The 20418-nt window shown below is 39.6% G+C and overlaps 1 pseudogene; it reads left to right on the top strand.

The window, feature by feature from the left end:
* The first annotated feature begins 14731 nt into the window (after positions 1-14731).
* On the top strand, positions 14732-17948 carry LOC130687577 (uncharacterized; annotated as a pseudogene).
* The last annotated feature ends 2470 nt before the right edge of the window (positions 17949-20418 follow it).

The raw sequence follows: 20418 nt of genomic DNA, 5'->3' as shown, positions 1-20418 counted from the left end.
TGATACGGGATAATGTTATCGTCCCCTCCAATAGTGCGTGGGCTGCACCAGTCGTATTGGTCAAAAAGAAAGATGGGGAATGGCGTTTCTGCGTCGACTATCGTCGGTTGAATGCGGTAACAACGAAAGACGTGTATCCCCTCCCAAGAATTGAAGATGCTCTTAGCCGAATGGAAGGTTCGCGCTATTTCTCCATCCTAGACATGCAGGCGGGGTACTGGCAGGTTGAGGTCGACGAGCAGGATCGGGCTAAAACCGCATTCATCACCGCGGATGGGCTGTTCGAGTTCAAAGTGATGCCGTTCGGGTTAACAAATGCGCCGGCAACGTTCCAACGAATGATGGATGTCGTCTTAGCTGGTCTCAAATGGAACTCATGTCTTATCTATTTAGACGACATTGTCGTCTTCGCACCCACCGTATCTCAACATCTAGAGCGTCTGGAATCGGTCCTCCAACGTATTGAACGGGCGGGGTTGAAATTGAAGTTGTCAAAGTGTTCATTCCTAGAGCGATCTCTTAAAGTCTTGGGCTTTATTGTTAGTGGCGAAAGGATCTCTGCAGATCCTGAAAAGATCTCCGCCATGCGTGATTTCCCTGTTCCGCGGAATGTAAAAGAAGTACAAAGTTTCCTTGGTCTTTGTTCTTATTACCGGAGATTTGTTCCTAATTTCGCTGTCGTGGCCCGACCTCTATCGAATATGACCAAGAAGAACCAACGTTTCTCCTGGGGGGAAGAGCACCAGCGTAGCTTTGAGGCTATGAAAACCATCCTGATTTCCCCTCCAATCTTGGCCCACCCACGGTACGATTTACCGATGGAAATCCATTGCGATGCCAGTAATTATGGGGTGGGGGCCGTCCTTGTACAAAAATACGGAGATGAAGAACACGTCATTGCGTATGCGAGCCGTCTTTTGAGCAACCCGGAAATTAATTATTCAGTATCCGAGAAAGAGTGTCTCGCCCTCGTCTGGTCCGTTCGTAAATTTCGATCCTACATCTGGGGGCTAAAAATAAGAGTGGTGACGGATCATCATTCTCTCTGCTGGCTATTGAAGAAACGGGATTTGTCTGGGAGGCTTGCGCGGTGGAGCCTTCAGCTCCAAGACCTCGACATTGAAATAGTGCACCGTAGCGGGCGCCTTCACTCTGATGCCGACGGGTTGTCACGGGCCCCAACGGGTTGTCCCGAGGAAGAAGAGGAGATTCCCCTCCTGAATGTCACTGTAGTCCCGGGTGCGATGGATATCGGGTCGGAGCAATGGAAATCTTCGTGGTGGGAAGGCATCTTAAGAGGGATGAAAGACACAGCGCCCACTCTTCGGATTAAAAAATTGATTCAACCCTATGAGCTGAGGGGGGATGTCCTTTATCGTCAACGAATTCGTGATGGGGTGGTATCTTATCAACTCTGTCTCCCCAAAAGCCTCGTCGAACAAGTACTTTTAGCCTGCCATAGCGACATCACCGCTGGACACCTGGGGGTGACGCGCACGACGTATAAAATTCAACAGCGATATTACTGGCCGGGAATGCGACGTCAAATTACTCGTTTTGTACTCTCATGTGTCGATTGCCAAACGAAAAAACGGGCTCGGGAAGCGTCTGCTGGTCTTATGCGTCCGATACGCGTTAATCAGCCGTTTGAAAAAGTGGGGATTGACTTGATAGGCCCTTTCCCTCTCACTAGCGCTGGGAATCGACACGCCATTGTGGCTGTTGATTATTTAACGAAATGGGTAATTTGTAAAACTGTTCCTTCACCGTCGTCCAAAGAAGTCGTCGACTTCTTTGTACGGAATATAGTCCTCCAACATGGGGCGCCTGTGTTCCTAATCTCCGATCGCGGAAAGTGTTTGACGGCTAACTTCTCTGAAGAGCTTTTTAAAGCCTTGCAGACTAATCACTTGGTTACGGCCGCGTATCATCCTCAGTGTAATGGGTTGGTCGAGCGGTACAACCATACCTTTGCGGAAATGCTCTCTATGTACGTAAATTCACTTCATAATGATTGGGATGGTTTCATTGATTTCGTCACTTTCGCCTATAATACGAGTCGCCAGGAGTCGACTGGGTTTAGCCCATTCTTTCTCTTATATGGGCGGGAGGCCGTACTGCCGATTGATGTTGCGTTGGGAAATAATCCAGAAAAAAATTTAGATGTTGGTGACTTAAGTGACTATGCCCGTACGCTGACGACGAACCTCTCCGCTATTCGTGAAAAGGTGAAGAAAAGAATGGCGATTGTTCAGTCAAGACAGAAGAAACGGTATGATCGCCGCCGCCGGCAAGTGAAATTTACTGTAGGCGATCCGGTGCTTGTTTATCGCCCCATTCGAAAAAAAGGACGTACGACGAAGTTTCTACATCGTTATTTTGGTCCCTACCGTATAGTACGCCGGGTAAGCGACCTCAACTATATCGTGGAACCACTATATGGGAAAAAGAAGAATCAAGATTGTGTTCATGTGTCTCATCTGAAGCCGTTTAGGCATAGTGCGCCGAGTGGAAAAGTGAGTGTTAAATCACCTGTAGTCAAGACACCCGTTTCAATTATAAAGAAAAAGCAAACATCGGAAAATCAAGTGAAAGAAAAGACGCCTAAAGTGGTGCGGTGGTGTGATCAGCAATCTCGAGCTGAGAATCAAGAGCAGCATTATGAAAAAGACGCTTCATCAACAATTGGGTTAAGAGACGAAAAAGTGGGCGGTCATGTTCTCCGCTCTCGGCGAAGATTGAAGTCCCCGACTCGACTTGATTTGTAGTTTAATTTTGTTGTGTGGCCAATGTTTAGAACTTATTGTGTTAATTGTGTTTGTTTGGCTTGTTGGAATGATTTGATTTTGTTGTGTCGTGGAGAGGTTGGACCGCCATGACAGGGGTCTTCGTTATGAGGATCCGGTTAGCGCGCGAGAGATGGTTGGAAGATGGTTCCTTACAGTATTTACTACAGTATTACTGGTAAGATGCTTCCTTCCAGGTGTGTGCGGAAGCTTCCGAGATGGATGTGTTTTCTTGTGTGTGTTGAATTAGATGTGCACTTAGTTTCAGTTCGTTTATAGTACTTAGGTAGTTGGGTTAAAAAAAAAAAAAAAAAAAAAAAAAATGGGGAACTAAGACCTTTTTGATTTTCAGTTGCATTTTGTCGTCTTATGATCGGGGCGATCATTTCTCGTAGGAGGGAGAAATGTCACGTTTCGTCTGTTCATTTCTGTTTATTAATGCCTTTGTTTTATAGATGAGCGCTAGATGGCTTCGTGTCGCCTAGCGTCTCTGCATTTAATCCAGATTCTTTTCAGTGTTCGTCTGGAGATCACACAGAGTGGATGTTCATGTTTCCTCGGTACTTGTGATTCAATCTTTTGCTTGTATGTGAGTGAATGTGTTAGTTCCACTAGGGCACCATTGGTTTAGGTTAGTGTAGTGTTAGTTAATTAGAATAGATAACCAATGGTGAAAGTCACCGTCTTGTTCTGTGTCGTGTCGTTGGCCAGCATTACAGTGCTTTTTACAAGTGGTTTTCATCATCGAGTGTACTGAACTAGTTTACCCGTAACAATATGAATCGAAGTTAGTATAGTTCGCCATTTTTCAAACCCTTTTTTTACGTTTGTTATCGTGTTGTTTGTGTTTGCTACCGTGAAAGATTTGCTGCCATTATGACTCACTGGATTGTAGAAATACCGAACACGTCACATGAAAAAAGTAACTGGCTGCTTGTTGTAGCTGAAAATTGGATCCAAGACGACATCCTCTATTTACCCGACGATTCGTATTCTGTTGCGTACAAAACAAATCTGTTGAGATGTTTAATGCTTCCTGATGTGGAAAAATGGGACAACAACCCCTGTTTCACAATCGTTGAAAGATTTAGCAATCATTTTAAACTCTTATTTCATTCTTTTCACTGTGATTGTTTTATTATGACGGCTATTTTTGTTAAATTTCTGCATAGGCTCATTTGAGGAAGCAAGAAGTAATCTTCCTCGGGTGGAAGCTAGTCTTCCTATCTTGAATATTCACAATACAGGAGAGGACAGCGATAAAAGAAGAGAAGGAGGCTTAACATTCCTGGCGAAACAACTTAAATTGCCAGTGAGGAAGAGATTTGCACTTAACCTTCCAGAAAAGTAGCAGTAAAGACAAAACCTTCTAAGAAATCTTCTCCTAAAAGCACGTTGTCCAAACCCACTGCAGGTTCTCTGCCTCTCCCAAAGCCACCAGTAGATCTTCGTTTAACAAAAAAGACTACTAACAGTCAAAAGAAAAGTCAACACCTGCAACCTGGTAAGTTAAAATGTATTACATACTACTTTCACCAATCTCCAACCGTATTAAATATTTTTAGTTTCTCATAACAAAACTGCCACATCCACTTGCAGAGAAGGCTCGCCATTCAATAATGAGTATCTTTCAACTCATTCAACTTTGCAGCCTGGTAAGTCACAAGTTATTTATATTATTTTGACCAAATCTTTAACCGTATTAGATATTTTCAGTTCATCATGACAAAACTGCCACCCACACTTGCAGAGAAGGGTTGTCGTTAAACAATGTGTCTTCCAACTCATTCAACTTTGCAGCATGGTAATTTATCATTCATAGTTTTTTACGAATGCAAATGTGTAAAGTATTTTGATATATTTTCAGTTCCCGATGATAATAATAATGCCCCGTTGACTTCTAAAGAATGACCGTACAGCGTGGATTTTCTAAGTCAGTCAGTTTTTCAGCCTGGTAAGCTTAATCAGTTTATTTATTTAGCCAGTTAATGTTCATCTATTTCATATCTTTAAACATGTGTAACATATCTACGCGTATTTTAGTAAACACTATCTGCCGAATAACCACATCTAAGGAAGATGATTCGCATGGAAACAAGCAGCTCGGTAAGCTTTGAATAAATCTTTTTTATTTTCTATTATGTTTTGTAACTTTCAACACTCATTCATGTCATACTTCTCCTTACAAATTTTAGAAACGATGGAACCATTTCCAAATTATAATGGGGGCTACTACAGCGGCGGAATGCTAACTTATTGGAAAGATAATCCTTAGCACCTCGATTCTCGTTACCAAATGAATCCATCAAGTCCATCAACTGCATCGCGTGAATTCGGAAGCCAAGATTTTGGTAACCTTTTAAGCAATGGCTCAAATACGTTTAGATTTGGTAATTCAATTTTTATTTTTACAATATCTACCATTTTAATAGGAAAAGTTGCTTCCAGGAAGGAACAGTTTACCGCGGCTTTGGCAAAAATTAACGAAAAATTGTCAATTATAGAAAAGTCGATCAAGCCAATTTCTGGCGAAGACAGCAGTGAAATGCAGGATGACTCCCCCTCCCTTCCTCTGAAGAATTTGAAACAACTAGATGGGTTTGAAAGCATTCTTAAGAAGGACCCTAATTTATTGAAAAAGCTCGTGAGTTTTACCAACCTCAAATATGTTTAAAGAGATTAAAATTTTTTAAAATTATTATTTAGGTAAGCCGTATTCGTCTGCTTGGTAAGAGAAATTCGAAAAACAGTGCTGCTGACTACGTTCGCAGAGGATGGTCCACCGGTTTCGCCGTTTCTCTGTCAAAAGAAGTGGATTGGCTAGAAGACGGGACAAAAGAGTTAACAATGGTCTAGGCAAAATATGAATCAGTTCCTATATTATCACCAAGGCAGTCTTAGGTAAGTATATTCTGTTTCTACTACAAATCATTATAATTTCAGCATGATAATTTTCATATTTCAAATTTCAGATGGAATCCGTTCGAACAAATCGTTCCATGAAATGGAATACGAATTCTCCGTTCAGGAAACCAAACTACATCTACGCAATGCCAAGGCGCGTTTTCTTTCTGAACAGTTGAAAGCTCAAGTCCAAGAAGAGTCGGATTCCAATTGAGACGTAATTTGTTATTTGGTTTCATTCTTTTTTGCTTTTGTCTATAAGTAACAAATTATCTTACAGGTTCTATTGAATTCAACGTGTCCTTAAAACTGATGCTGTTTTACTAACAAGAAATAAGTCACAAATCAAGAAATGGAAGAAAGTAATTATCTTTAAGTTATGCAACACAATGGAAAAGTAATTTTGTTTGTCCGTTGTACCATTTTGTAAAAAGAAACGAAATAAAAGTTATGTTTTTCAATTGTTTATCAATATGTCACTTCGCTCTATAATTGTATATATATAGGTTACACTATTAGTGGTGTACATAACCTGTGGGAACAAAATATTTTAAAAATGTCTTCCTCAGATATCTCATAGCCATGACATTTCGTCAATGCAAACACACCGCAAACATATCTGAAAATGTTTTTTTTCAAGAAATTTAGATAACGATAAGAAAGGAATAAGATATATTGTTCTACTAGGGATATGTCGCTTACGTATTCCAGAAATCGAGTCCTTACACCTCTCCAGGTAAATCAAAATCCTCTATTCAAATCTTGCTCGAGCTGCGCTAGGATGGATTGACGAATGGAAAGAATTCTTTTTCAAAATGAACCCTGAGGCCAACCGCCTTCGTGATGCCCAGTCATAGGGTCGTGATGCCATTGCATCATACGTTGAAATGCAATGATTTTAATTGGTACTTGAAGAACGTTTGGTCTGAGAACTTTTCCTGTGCACCAGAGAGATTTTTCGGGAAGGTCGTTCATAAAGCAACTGGAAAATGTTTAGAGCAATCACTTGGCGGTGGAGGTGTATCCCAACCGGTTGGTACGGTTTAAGCTCGTTGTATGCGTTACGTATTGGTTTGAACGCACATTTGTGGATTGCCACATGGAATAATGCCAAGGCACGCATATCGGTTATATTATGTCCGACGAATCATCGAATACTTTCCAGTTCGTCTTTGTTACCCCCTTCATAGCATCATAATGTTGTTAAAGCTGATCAAATAATACAAACAGGACGGTATCTCACATGGAAATAATATCATGTTTCATTACGTTATCTTCTTACAGAACAAAAGATGATTAAAAACGGATGCTTTTTATCAGAGGTACAGTTAAGCCAGTCTAAATACACCAATAAAAAAGTCTGTAACAAATGGGTAGGTGTGTCGGGCTTAATTGAACGTAGGGCTAGGTGAGTCGGATTTTTAGAAACGGAGGGGTAGGTGTGTCGGGCTAAATTAAACGTTTTATGAATGACCTTCCCTATAAATCTGCCTGGTGCACAGGAAAAGTCCTCAGACCAAACTTTCTTCAAGTACCAATTTAAATCATTGCATTTAAACCTATGACGCAATGGCATCACGACCCTATAGCTGGGCATCACGACCCTATAGCTGGGCATCACGAAGGCGGTTGGCTTCAGGGTTCATTTTGAAAAAGAATTCTTTCCATTCGTCCATCCATCCTAGCGCAGCTCGAGCAAGATTTGAATAGAGGATTTTTATTTACCCCACCTGGTAAGGTGTTCTGGATACGTGAGCGACATGGCTACATGGGGACGTTTCTACTCGACCACTAAACTGCCAAATTCATAAGGACTTTTGATGTTATCACCACCCCAAATATCCATATGGTCGTCGTAGGTTCCAATTTTTTCAAAAACAACCTTTGCCAATCGCAAATAATCCGCCTGTCATCACTGGAGTCCTGAAAGGAATGGTCCTGTTCCCACGTCGACATTAAGGGTTCCGATGCACCAAACCATCGAAAGTGCAGATTGCTTGACATACCTCCGTGATGAAGTTCGAAACTTCGTAAGAGGGCAACGCGGCCATCGCTAATAAAATCAATCGAGTTTGGGTTCATTTTTATACGCTATAGAAGTTGCTCAAGCCATCCAACAGTAGTTGCGCAGTGAGTATCTAGAAACTTTAGCACATCGCCAGTGGCCTTGCGAGCTCCCATGAGTCTAGCTCGTATCAGGCCAATTCTCTTGTCTGATCGTAAAACCATAACTATTGCAGATAATTTGATAACATGATCGTCCAGTAGCTTCCCTAGAAAATTTTGTTGCTTGCATAATCTACAAGAATAATCTTCCATAACACCTTGGCTGGTGTTCGATTTATAACAGAGTGAACTGTTCTCACCAAAGTGCTCCATGCCTCATTATGAAAAACAATTATAACTGAAGTAGTGGGAAGTTCTTTGACATAGTAAGTGAGCGCTTTGCACTGTGGCTTTCTAATATCAGGTAGTGCCCTGTTCAAAGGAATTCGGTCACTAGCAAGGAGGTTGAATCTGTGTATCCTGTATAAGCTCTGTGACTTGGATTGCTCATGAGGTAGTATGGCAACTGGTTCACCCCATTCTACTTGTGATGGGATGGGATCAAAGTTATTCTCGTTTAAAATTTCATCAGTTAAATTTTGCTGAGAAGGGCCAGGCAATGAATCTCCAAAATATCGCTCAACAACAACATGTATGCCTCCAGAGTTTGTATACTCTCTTTGATTTTTACCAAACTTGATGGGTATAGCGACATCATCATTTTTTAAGTTCCATACTAAGTCACCGTGCCTTGGTCTTGGCTTGTTTGCTAGCCATAGAATAAACAAACTTGCAAGTACAGCAATCAGTAGTTTAACACGCCCTGCAAACCGCATTTCACGAAGCCTTGTTGAAAAGAGCTTGAGAACAAAGCTTTCATTTCCAGGATCGACAGTTTAACTTCCTCACATATTCTTAATGTTTTCTCTCATTGGAGGGGCATGAACCTCTAATCTTCAGGGTGAATGGGCAATACTTTACGGTTGATCCAGCTATACAATGATCTCACTTTAGAAATTTTCATAAGAATATGTATTTCTCAACATCCCAAAGTAAACAGTGCCATAGTCATCACCGTTATGGGTGGAATCCAGCAGAATAGCATATCAAATCCAAGAATCACATTTGTCACTTGGTTGGAATTCGTTGAAAAATAATACTCAAAGTTATCTATAAAATGTTCGTAACTTTGTAAGTGGAATACCTTTTAAAATGACTTGATGAACCAAATCTGTGTAATACAACCATCACCATATTGGTGGCATTCGTTAGATCAACATAAAAAAATTCATTGTGGAATACTCGTCACCTGTTTGGTGGAATACACATCTACTGTTCAGTGGAATTCTCTTCATAAAAACTATTAAGCCAACCGTTTCTATAATGCCTGTAAAAACTTTAACATATAGTTATATTACATTAATTACCTCTGCTCGCCTAAGATCTTGTACGAGAACCCATATTTCATTGGGGAAATTTTATTCCATTAAATTTAGCGTAGTCCCTCAGTTTGTTGTCAGATGAATTGTGAGTGGCCATTTAACAAACAAATAATTCTGGGCCCATAACCTGTTGAAAACAAAGATCAGAAGCACTATACAAAAAATGCATCATTACCTTATTAGTTCCCAAAGCTCGTGAATAGATCCATTATATATAATATAATTATATATTACATACGCTACAGAACTTTACCACTTGCAGTAACGATTATATAAGTAGAAGTGTGCGACAGAATCTCTTGACAATTTACAGTAGCAGACGAAAGGGATAAAGGGAAAAACAAAAACACCGAGGCTAAACAGCATCCTATGCAGCATCATATGTTAGTGCAATATTGGTAAGAATATAAGAAGAGAAGAAAAGGGTTTGCCCCAGAGATAAGGAGATGGGACACGACCGTGTTAAAGCCGCCATAACACTTTTTGGGGCAGCATCTAGCGGCTAATTCCCTCCCTTCATCATTAGCAGACGAATTCCCTGCAAGGAACCAATGTGACAGGCGGCTAATTTGAATATGGGAAAGGAAAGTCGGACATTTCGCCAGATAAAAACACACAACGAAAGTTCTGTGACTAGGAGAGCATTGAAAACTCGGAGAATCAAAAGGGGTCAATTTTCTGGAATTTTGGCTTACAAATACTTTCCATTCCAGTTTCCATTGAATTGTTTCCAGGAAATCTGTTAGCTAATTATCAAATTTTATACTGCAAAATATCCAGGCTCAGTTTGCAAGTTGTTACAGTAGTAGTTACAATTTACTTTTAGTCATGAAACTTTCTTTTGTGTGTTATTAACTGGCGCATTGTCTAACTCTCCGTGACCATTTCAAATCAGCCGCCTGTAACAATGCTTGTTTGTTGGGAATTCTACTAATGAGAATGAATTTCTGCTAATGAGAAAGAGAGGGAATCAGCCGCTAGATGGAGTGCCGAAATCTGTCATGGCGGCTTTTTCTATTCCGTGTCCCATCTCCTTATCTCTGGTTTGCCCTACATATATTGATATTAACATTTACCTTTCTACAAACAATTCCGCCGTATTGTCTTCTGTTGTTTACCAGTTTGCATTACATCTGAAACTTTTTACTTATAATTATCATTCCTTCACTTATATCATTTTATCTATGATACTTGTTACAACTGTCAAATTTTTTCTTTTGAAATATTCATACATTTTGGCTGTGTAAAATTATTTTACTGATTGTGATATTTAATAATTCTTTTAACATATTCTGTGTGAAAATTATTTTATTCGTAAGTCATAATGAAAATTTATTGCACAAAATCCTTAAAGTTTGTTGAATGGGCGTCCGGCAAAAGTAGCAAAAAGTGCCGACACGCTCTGCACATGTTGCACATAGGGTGTAGGGCTCGGCCCCGATCGTCTTTGATCGGGGCAAACCGCGGCTTTTCATTTAAAAATCGTCAAACCGTCGGTTCGGTTTGGTCATTTTTTACTGCGGTTCGGTTTTCAGTTTGCAGCTGGGCAAAACCGGTTTGAACCGTCATTAAAATTTTTTTTTTTATTTTGCTGAAATTCCAAATCAAGTAATTATCACTAATTGTTGTGAGCGTAATGGCGATCAGCAACTTGTTGTAAATCAAATTTCCGATCAAACTTGTAGGCATCGCGATCGAAAATAGGTCGATCGTTTCGCCATCTGTTACTGTTTTATCGCACAAAATCCGTTACTGTTGTTATTGTCCTATGCAAACCGCAAATCCGCGGTGCAAACCGTAAAACCGCGGTGCAAACGGTAAAACCGCGATACAAACCGTCAAACCGCGGTTCAATCGGTTTGACAAAAAACGGCAAACCGAACCGCACCAGTTTGTCCTTTAAAACAAAAAAAAAACCACGCGCGTCGGCCAAAATCGTGCCCGATCGTCGCGGGGCCGAGCCCTAATAGGGTGTGCCCACACGAAATAAATGCAGTATCTATTGTGTGCATTAGGCACACACCACAAAGATTAGGCGCAGCAGTCGAAGCAGCAGTGTCAGCGGAAGCATCAACGTCGACGGGAGCATCAGCGTCAGCAGGAGCAGCATCGTCACCGGAAGCAGCAGCGTCAGCGTCAGTGGGATCAACCATCTCTACGGGGGCAGCAAACTCTATCGTAGCAGCAGGTTCTATGCTGATGTTTTGGGGTTCCCCGCGGCGTCGTCTTTGACGTAAAGGAATCGCTGGAGCGTCCCCATCAGGCCTAAGATGGCGTGGCATTTGGCGATTTCGGCTTTGTCTTGGCAGAATGGCAGGCTGGTTATGTACGATGACAACTGGATCTTGTCGCTCGACCGGCGCATTGTCTTGAATGCCAGGTGCATTATCTGGGACGGCATGCGGATCCGGTAAAAAGTTAGGCTGTACAAGCGGTATTCCGGCAACATTTCGAGGTCGCCTTCCTGCAGCATTTCTTAACGGACGAGCACCAGCATGTCTTTGCCAAACCACCTCATTATTTGCTGGTGCATCCTCATTTGCAGTCGCAGGTATTTGTAGCAAATCCTAAAAACCAAAACGATACATTAAAAAAATTAAGTTAAGCTTTGAATTCGATGAATAAACGAGATATATGACTTACTCGAGCCGGTTCAAAGAATCCAGTTGCCACTTCAAGGAATCTCTGAAGGTTAATTTCATTATTCCGCAATAATCTTGTGTAGCACGCGATACGGGCATCTTGACCAATCTGTCGCTCATCACGGAGTGCACCCAAATCTCTGGTGGTAGTGGCTTCAACTTTTTGTAGATGCACTACGTGATAAAGAAACGTTACTTGAATACGATGCTAATGAAAATGGTAATACTTCAATAATGAAATGGTAATTGCAACACTCACTAATGAAATCCCAAAAATTTCCATGGGTAACTTTGCAGCGAGCATTGAACCAACGGTTCCAGGATTCTGCGCGGTTGTTCGTCCGATCATCGTCATCACATACGCTGATTCGTTCAGGACCTTGGGTTGCAATCCAGTATCCGCCGTAGTAAGTATACAATTGGGCGATAGCACCTCGAACTTCCGGTGTTTCTCCTTCGCGCTGTTTCGTTTCTGATACACTAAAAAGGTGGGAGTTTTAGCAAGCAATACCAGAAATAAGATACTAGAAATTAGTATAAACGATTACCTGAAACCCCTCGAAGATTCTTTCTTGTGGCAACAAAGCTAGAACAATCAGCATTTTAAATATGCGATGGACAATCCCCCTAGTAACATAAGCAGCAGCAAGTCCTTCTTGACAGGCTCTTCGGTAGATTGCCTGCAAAGGAAAGACAAAAAAATTTATTTCACAAACAATTAACATTCAATCATAAATTATGCAATATTAGGCAGCATTACTCTATCATGCAAATTAATAATGACTGTTCTACCTGTGAATAGTGGAACCAACATCCACGACTTCTTCCACTTGGAAATGCTCTTTCCATGGCTACGAGAATGGCCTCTTCGTAGTCGGAAATCATAACTTCATCTGCAAATCCGTCGCCGGGAAACTCTGTCTCAACCACCTCTAAAATCCTCCGCATTACGCAGTTGTAGAGTTCTAAGGTCTTCACTGTCATTAAAACATACGCAATCGGGAACGACTGTAAGATGGCAAATGATCAAGAATTCTTAAATTTTTATGTAATTGTTGAAAACAATGCTTACTTTTTCTTGAAACATGATATGGATCGTAAAGAGCTGGTAGAACAAGTGAGGCACGGAATAAAACGTCCCATCGCTGTATATCTGGCTAGTTGTACGAATTTCCGACAGAGCAGCAAGTGAAAGAAAAATGAGGGCTGATCCAGTTGCTGATGACACGCGTCCATGGAAAAAAGGCGATAAACCATTTAGCGTCTGACTATTCAACAAGAATGCTAAATTAGACAAGGCATCAAACGATTTCTGAAAAATAATGCTATTAACCTGTATACTGGATACTCATGTAAGAGTCTCTCAGCCTCTTCCGTTGATTGCGGGATCGAAGGCTGATTCCTACGACGTCCTCGTTGCATGCGTCTTTCAAGGCTATGGTTGTAGCCAATTACGGCATCTCCATGTCTACATATAAATTATTTAACAATTGTACAAATTAAGTTAAGTAAAAGGCTCATTTTTACCTTTCCCTGACTTCTTCAAATGTACGCTTAAGTCCATTACGTTGTTCACAAGCGAGATTGACACACTCGTTCACGACTGCTATTCTTCTTATTTCTTCCGTTTCGTTATCGTGGTTGTGCTCGCTACCCGTCTTGACGTACTGATGGTCCGTTTGTCGCAGACGGGCCAGACAGCCCAGAGAATCGTACTTACGACATCGGAAATATTCGGAGTGGGCGCTAAAAGAAAATAAATATCTCTTGGTTTTTAGTAAGAGTTTTAGAGTGTTAAGGTAGGTGATTTACCTTGTTTTATACCGATGAAAAATAAAGTTGTCAGCCGTCACGTAGTGGAAACCACCTTTTCTTTCTCCTGGCACCCTGCGTACCTCGGTATCCATCTGAAAAGAAATTGTGGAGAAGACAACAATTATTATAACAAACTCATATAAGCATTAATTGACGAACTGAACCAAAAGAATGGTAAATATCACGCACATTAACTTTGGAAGAAAGATCTCGAAAAAACACTGTCAGAAAAAAAATAATCTCTGTAAAGTTAATGCGAAATCAAACTCGGAGCTGTGAAGAGACGTACTGCAGAATGAGATATGAAGGTGGAATTCGTGAAAAGTGCAGTAATAAAGGGTTTCCATTTCCTTCAGGATTTCGGATGAGCCAATGAAAACTATTTCCCTTTCCAAATAAAAAAGGAGGGAAAGTCGTTCGAATGCCACAACTAGGGTAATGTCAGCTTCTAAAGAACACGACAAACAAGTCCCCTGTCGGATGTAGGCGGCAGATGACTAACAAGGTCCGTTCACTGCCAAACGGCAGACGGAAACAAGGTGATTCCGTTTACTTGTAAGCGGCAAAAGTCATATCAGGATTTGGTGAAAGAGATAACAGCGTCTTGGTGTATAACACACGACTCAAATTTTCATGGCACTTAAGACACAAGGATGCCGAATCATTTTTAGAAGTACACTGACGTTCCTTTAGCAAGCGCGGCGATGATATTCCGCCAATGCGTTACTGTAAGCCTAACCACTGAACCTTCTGAATAGCGCTCTTAGTCAAAGGTAAGTGAAACAACAGAGTGATACAAAAGATTTATTTCTTTATTAGACGAATGCACAATTATAATAGCAATATTGTCACATACTGGCTTGGAGTGGTCGGCCGATTACTGCGTTTGTGCTTTATGTAGTTTTGTAGAGGTTGTCAACCGATATTTTGGATGGTAATTAATGCCATCTAGTTAGGTAATCTAGGAAAAATAAAGATTTGGCAACAGTTAAATTGAGACGAACAATTAATGTTTAAAATATCGAATCGCTTACAGAATGTCTTTTCTTTTGTATCTTTTGAAATTGTATTTGAAATCATCCCCATTCTATCTTAGATGTCAGGTATGATCTCTTGGCCAACAAGAATAGACACAATTCTTATCTGTTTCTTTCCTTTCAATCAATGATGAAACAAAATTAGTTAACAGAATGAGAATAGTAAGGAATTACTGTACTGTAATGCAGCTTCATGCACAATTATAAGTTACTATTTTCGAAGGGCTCGTACAAATCAAACCTCCTTTCCTGTGGAAAAAAATGAGAATATTAATGCAACAAGCATGTAAAAATTGACTTAATGTACCATTCTTAATAATAATGATGCATTGCAACGACCCGGCATAAGGCAATATTTTCAGTCTGCAGATAGTTTGATCAAGAAAGCGGCCAAAATAACAGGAACGTGTATTTCTGAAAAAAATATAGTTTATATGAAATATTTTAAAACAATTTGAATGATTTCATACCTAAATTAATCCTTTTTTCACTTGGTTTGTCAATATATTCATGGAAAAGAACTGTTTTCATGTTGGTACTGGATAGTCCTTTCCTCTTCCAACCAGACATCGTTAAGATCCTCTTTCAGCTTCAGATGCATCTTTCTCTTTTTTTCCAGGTTATCCCATATTTTTTTGGCAGCTCTAGGCTCCTCGTAGAAAAACCTGGATCTTTTCTTGAAGTAGCAAAGCTCTCTATGGCACTTTCTAGATATTCTGTTATGAGACTAAAAGATCATTGTACGATATGAAAAATATTTTAAAAAGGTTTACATGGGAGAGGTTGATTAAAATGTTGTTGGAGATCGATGGCTGCAATAAGTGAACATTCAAAACATACCGCTACTGGAATGTCTTCCATGTTCGGAAGATGAGAAAAGCAGGCATTGTTAAATAATACGTAAGTAAGATGTAATAATAAATATTTGCACCCATTTAGTTTACTGCCGTTTTCCGAAAAGTTCTTTGAAATGTTTTGCTGAAAGATTTAGAAAAGCAACCCGATGAATTCATACCTGGGAAAAATTTTCAATACTTCAACTGTCAATAGTTTCATTGCATCATTATAGTAACTAACCCTTTTGTCAATTTTCATTGGAGATTCTTTTTTCATAATCATTTTCTTCACCATTTAGTAATTCCTCTCTTCCCATTTCATGAAAATTATATAAGTTAAAACACGATTCCCAAATATGCCCCTCCAGATTTAAAACAAAAACAAAAATTTAAAACAAATGACTAAATTCGTCTGCTAATACATCCAAGTAATAAAAAAAAAAGGCAAAAGTGTAGTCCCATAAGAAATACACCGGGAATAAATCCTCAGTTTGAGCAGAGTCATAGAAACCTGGTTGCTCTATGTGTGTTTAAATGCCACAAGGATTTGCGGTGACATGTGGTCGAATTCTGGCAGTGTTATAGCGAACCTAGCGGTTTTGGTGGAGTACTACGCGGTCCCAACCAAATGGAATCAGTAGCCGTAGAACACCCCTCCAGCGGTTTGTACTTAGAGTAGTCGGATGGCCAAGTCAAGCGTGTCTTTCAAGCATGACCTACTATAATAACGTACTGTCAGCGCGCAATACTTCTTGCGCAAAAAAGTTAATTGACAGAGAGGCGTAATAGATATGATACTAATAAAAAATTACGTAATGTAAAATTTTAAAACAGAAATGAAATAAGTGGAAAAACAGTGGAAAGTGGAACCTAGTGCAGCGTGTGGTCAGCATACGTTAGGAAATGGAAAAAAGATAATGCAGCTACTGGATGCGAGCTCGGGCCTCCAGTATTGCAATCGAGGGTACTATCCACTAGACCATTCAACTAGTATTTGAAGTCGTATCCTTTATGACTTTATTGCAGGATGTCAGGATATCTCTAATTCTAGTCAACAGATGGCTCTCTGTCGCTGCCAGCTCCGCCCACAAAATCGCTGAAATTTCGACCACATGTCACCGCAAATCCTTGTGGCATTTACACACAGCGTAGAGCAACCAGGTTTCTATGACTCTGGATTGAGCTCGCCCGTTTGAGCTAGGTCATGAATTCCGTGTTCTTTTGGGTACCCTTCCTACGATTTTTTGGATCCTTATTTTCTTTTTAGTGCCATCTAGTTGGGTTTTTTATCACTACCGAAGGTGTAAATAGCTTTCCACGAAACGCCATTGTTCGTGGCAGTTTGTGGCATCCTTAAGGTAGATTTGGCTTGAAAATGTCGTTCCCTAAAGAAAATAAGAATACGGTAGGTTTCTACATTTTGATCTATGGAGTGATATATTAGAATGTTGAGAGACTAATGTGGATAATAATTGAATTTAAAGGTTATGATATGCAGACAGCTATTGTTATGATATGACAGGCAGCTATTGTAAATGAGAAAACGGAAAACAAAAACTTGGAAGTGTCGTCTAACCAAAAGTTGAAGAAAATTTAGCCAAAAAATCAAAAGTCTGATAAAAAGCAAGGATTCATTGACATCGTCGCTCTTAAAAAGCAGCTCTTCTGAAGATGTTTTCATTTCTAGTTTCTACAGTTTAAGATCTTGATAGTAACAAAACTGGTGTTGACCACAATAGTTCTACCAAAAAATTTACGCAAGGAACCATGCTTCAACAGCTAAGCTCTCACACTACACAGGTATATGTTAATCTTTATATTAAGGAAGACCAGCCAGCCAGCTTATATCATCTATTTTCAGGGAGAAAATGAAACCCCAACTTGAACGGAAGCTAGATAAATTGAAGAAGAAGAACTGAAAAGGAAAAATAACAAGATGACATCCAAAATTGAAAAACTTGCATAAATCACCAAGGGAGCATTTGGGTAATCAACCTCTGATCATACAGAGTTTGTCAAAACAGAAATTTCTGAACAAAGAATAACAAGTACACTGCCAAAGCCAATTTTCAAGAGTGGAGGGTGCATGGTTTTCAGCCAATTTGATTTTGGAGAACTAATTAATCCTTCACTCATTCTGATAAAGACCTCTTTAGATCCAAAAGCAACAATGATTAAAATTTTAAAAAATGAGAGAAAAAATTGAAAATCTTGGAAGGCAAAGTTGAAATTGAGAAGGTGAGAAGCATTGAAGAGAAACAGGCATGGGTAGGTTCTCTGCAAATAGCTGAACGTGTAAAGTTAAATTTTCAATTTGACAAAAAAATTTTAAGATCGTCAAAAATTTTTAGCGTTTTGTAATACAATAGGTAAAAGACGACGTGAATTGCTTGCTAAACCAATTAAAAAACGAGATAAAATCAAAACACAAAGTAAAAAGAAGTGGACGAACGCATCGAAGAACAGAAAAAGAGAAAAAGCCAACATTAGGAAAAGGAAAAATGAAAACAAAGAACCTACACTAATGGAAAAGGCCAATTTATCGTATGAATGACTGATGCTGATTCTTGGATGAGTTAACTCGTGTTCGATTATGCGAAAAACGCCGTGATAGTTTTGTATAAAAATATACTGGCATGCCTTCCATGATCGTGGAAAATTTGAAGAAAAAAATCTTGGATTCATTTTAAAAGGTTTAGTGACTTAATCATAAGCATTAATCACAGACATATCACATTCATCAACTTAACATTGATCGCCGACTCTCATAAAAAAGGTCTTTCATTGTAGAAAATAATTAAAACTGATTTTTTTATTATTAGTAACTTCGTTAGCGTCAAACGCAAAGCTTCCTTAAATATCAGTGTAGTATGCGCTGTATAATTTGGTAACCAATAGCTCCTTGATAATGTGCATAAGGGAAAAACAAGACATAAAAAGGAAGTCAAAAATCATTTATAAATGCTATTCCTATAAACATTATTTATCAAACGATAATAATAATAAGCTAGTCTTCATGTTAACATATCTTCGTTCCCAGCACCAGTAATCGGCCGAATCAATTTGAAATCCGATTGGAATCAAACCCGAATAGAATAACGCTTTTATTTGATTCGAAAATTAAAAATCAGAATAAATCAAGATTTTTGGTTAAAAATCACGATCAAAAATCAGAATGAAGGTGTGAAGTGTTTAAGTTAATGTCTGTGTAAGACTGTATTTAGCATAAGTAGTTATATAACAGCAATTGAAATGAAAGCTAAAGTTTCTTAACTAGCATTAGCTTTTAGCAAAGGCTAAAGTTTGCAATAAGTAAATGTGAAACAAAAACAGACAGCGAGTGGAATTGAACTCGGGACTCCCGCATCCCGCATCCCGCATTACAGTTGGAAATTCATCCACATAACCATACTGTTGTTGGAAAGTTGTAAAAGGGTCTAAATACATTTTTAAAAAGTCCTGTAACAAAGGGGTAGGTGCGTCGGGCTCTATTAAACGAAGGGGTAGGTAAGTCGGATATTTCAAATGAAGGGGTAGGAGTGTCGGTTTTTACAGAAGGGGTAGGTGTGTCAGAGTGTATTAACCGCAGGGGTAGGTGTGTCGATCAATTTCCAGTGAAGGAGTATGGATGTCGGACTGTATTTATGGAAAGGGTAGGTATGTCGGACTGTATTAATCAATGGGGTAGGTGTGTCGGACTGTATTAATCGAAAGGGTAGGTATGTCGGACTGTATTAATCAAAGGGGTAGGTGTGTCGGACTGCATTAATCGAAAGGGTAGGTATGTCGATTAGTGTTCAGCAAAGGTGTAGGTTTGTCGGTCTCAGTTAAACAAAAGGGTAGATAAGACGGCTTTTTAAAAATTAATTTTTAAAGGGGTAGCTGTGACGGGAGCGTTTTTAAGTTCTGAAGGGGTACGTATGTCGGGGTAGGTTTGTCGTTTTTTGGGGTACGTCTGTCGAAACCTCTAGGTACTTATGACGGGGGGTACCACTGTCTCTATCCCTTGCAAAGCGCACGGATCCCCTTCATCTCTGCTGAAATGTTTAAAAGAATTCGTAACCCTACTAGAGCCCTTCAAAATTGTAACAGAGTTTTTCAGGAGGATACAGAAACAGTAGTATTAATAATTCTATTTTATTTGGATTTGGAAAATCAATTTTCATTGGATCCAAAAGCCAAACAAGAAGCGAAATTCATAATTTCTTGCAAAAGCAGGGCGGAAGAATTAAGCAGATCTCTCACTAAACGATTGGGATGGGTTACAAAAGACACTTTTTTGTGTATTGAGTATGTAATAACGTTGAAGTCAATGATATGTTATGTCTATTTCCTTAACTTTCTGAACTATTGCAGGATCACTGCTTGATCCAAGAATGAAGGGAACGTGGATAAAAGCAGGTGGAGAAAAAGAAGAAGACGTCATGGCTACTGCTAAAAAATTACTTAGATTGCGCTATCGTACAGTCGGTAAGAAAACTACTTTTACATTCATGCATCTTATGCACATTTGTGTCTTTTGTTTGCCGATTTATACGGTTGAAATAATTGTTTGAAATTTTAGGTGGTAACGAAGAAAGTGAAGGTAATGAATACAACGGCAGTGGTGCAGAAGATGATAGAACACGTAAAGCAAAACACGAAAATACATCAGCTACCCTATTCATAAGCGAACAAGACAACCCATCCGACCTTTAATTGCCAAGCGTGCTCGTTCGCCCTCGAACTTTGTCAATGGGTGTATGGAAAGTGCTCGATGAGTTTGATAATTATTTGAAAGGGCCTCCCATTGTAAATGAAAAAGGTCAATTTGGCCTGGATTTTATTTCATGTGAATATTGGAACCTTAATCAACACATATTCCTAGCCTTAGCTCCCATTGCAACAGATATCATGTGATTTCCATGTTC

This window comes from Daphnia carinata, chromosome 4 (assembly GCF_022539665.2).
Source record: "Daphnia carinata strain CSIRO-1 chromosome 4, CSIRO_AGI_Dcar_HiC_V3, whole genome shotgun sequence".
Classification (NCBI taxonomy): Eukaryota; Metazoa; Arthropoda; class Branchiopoda; order Diplostraca; family Daphniidae; genus Daphnia; species Daphnia carinata.
Note: the sequence above shows the minus strand (reverse complement) of the source record. Positions and strands in the feature narration are given on the sequence as shown.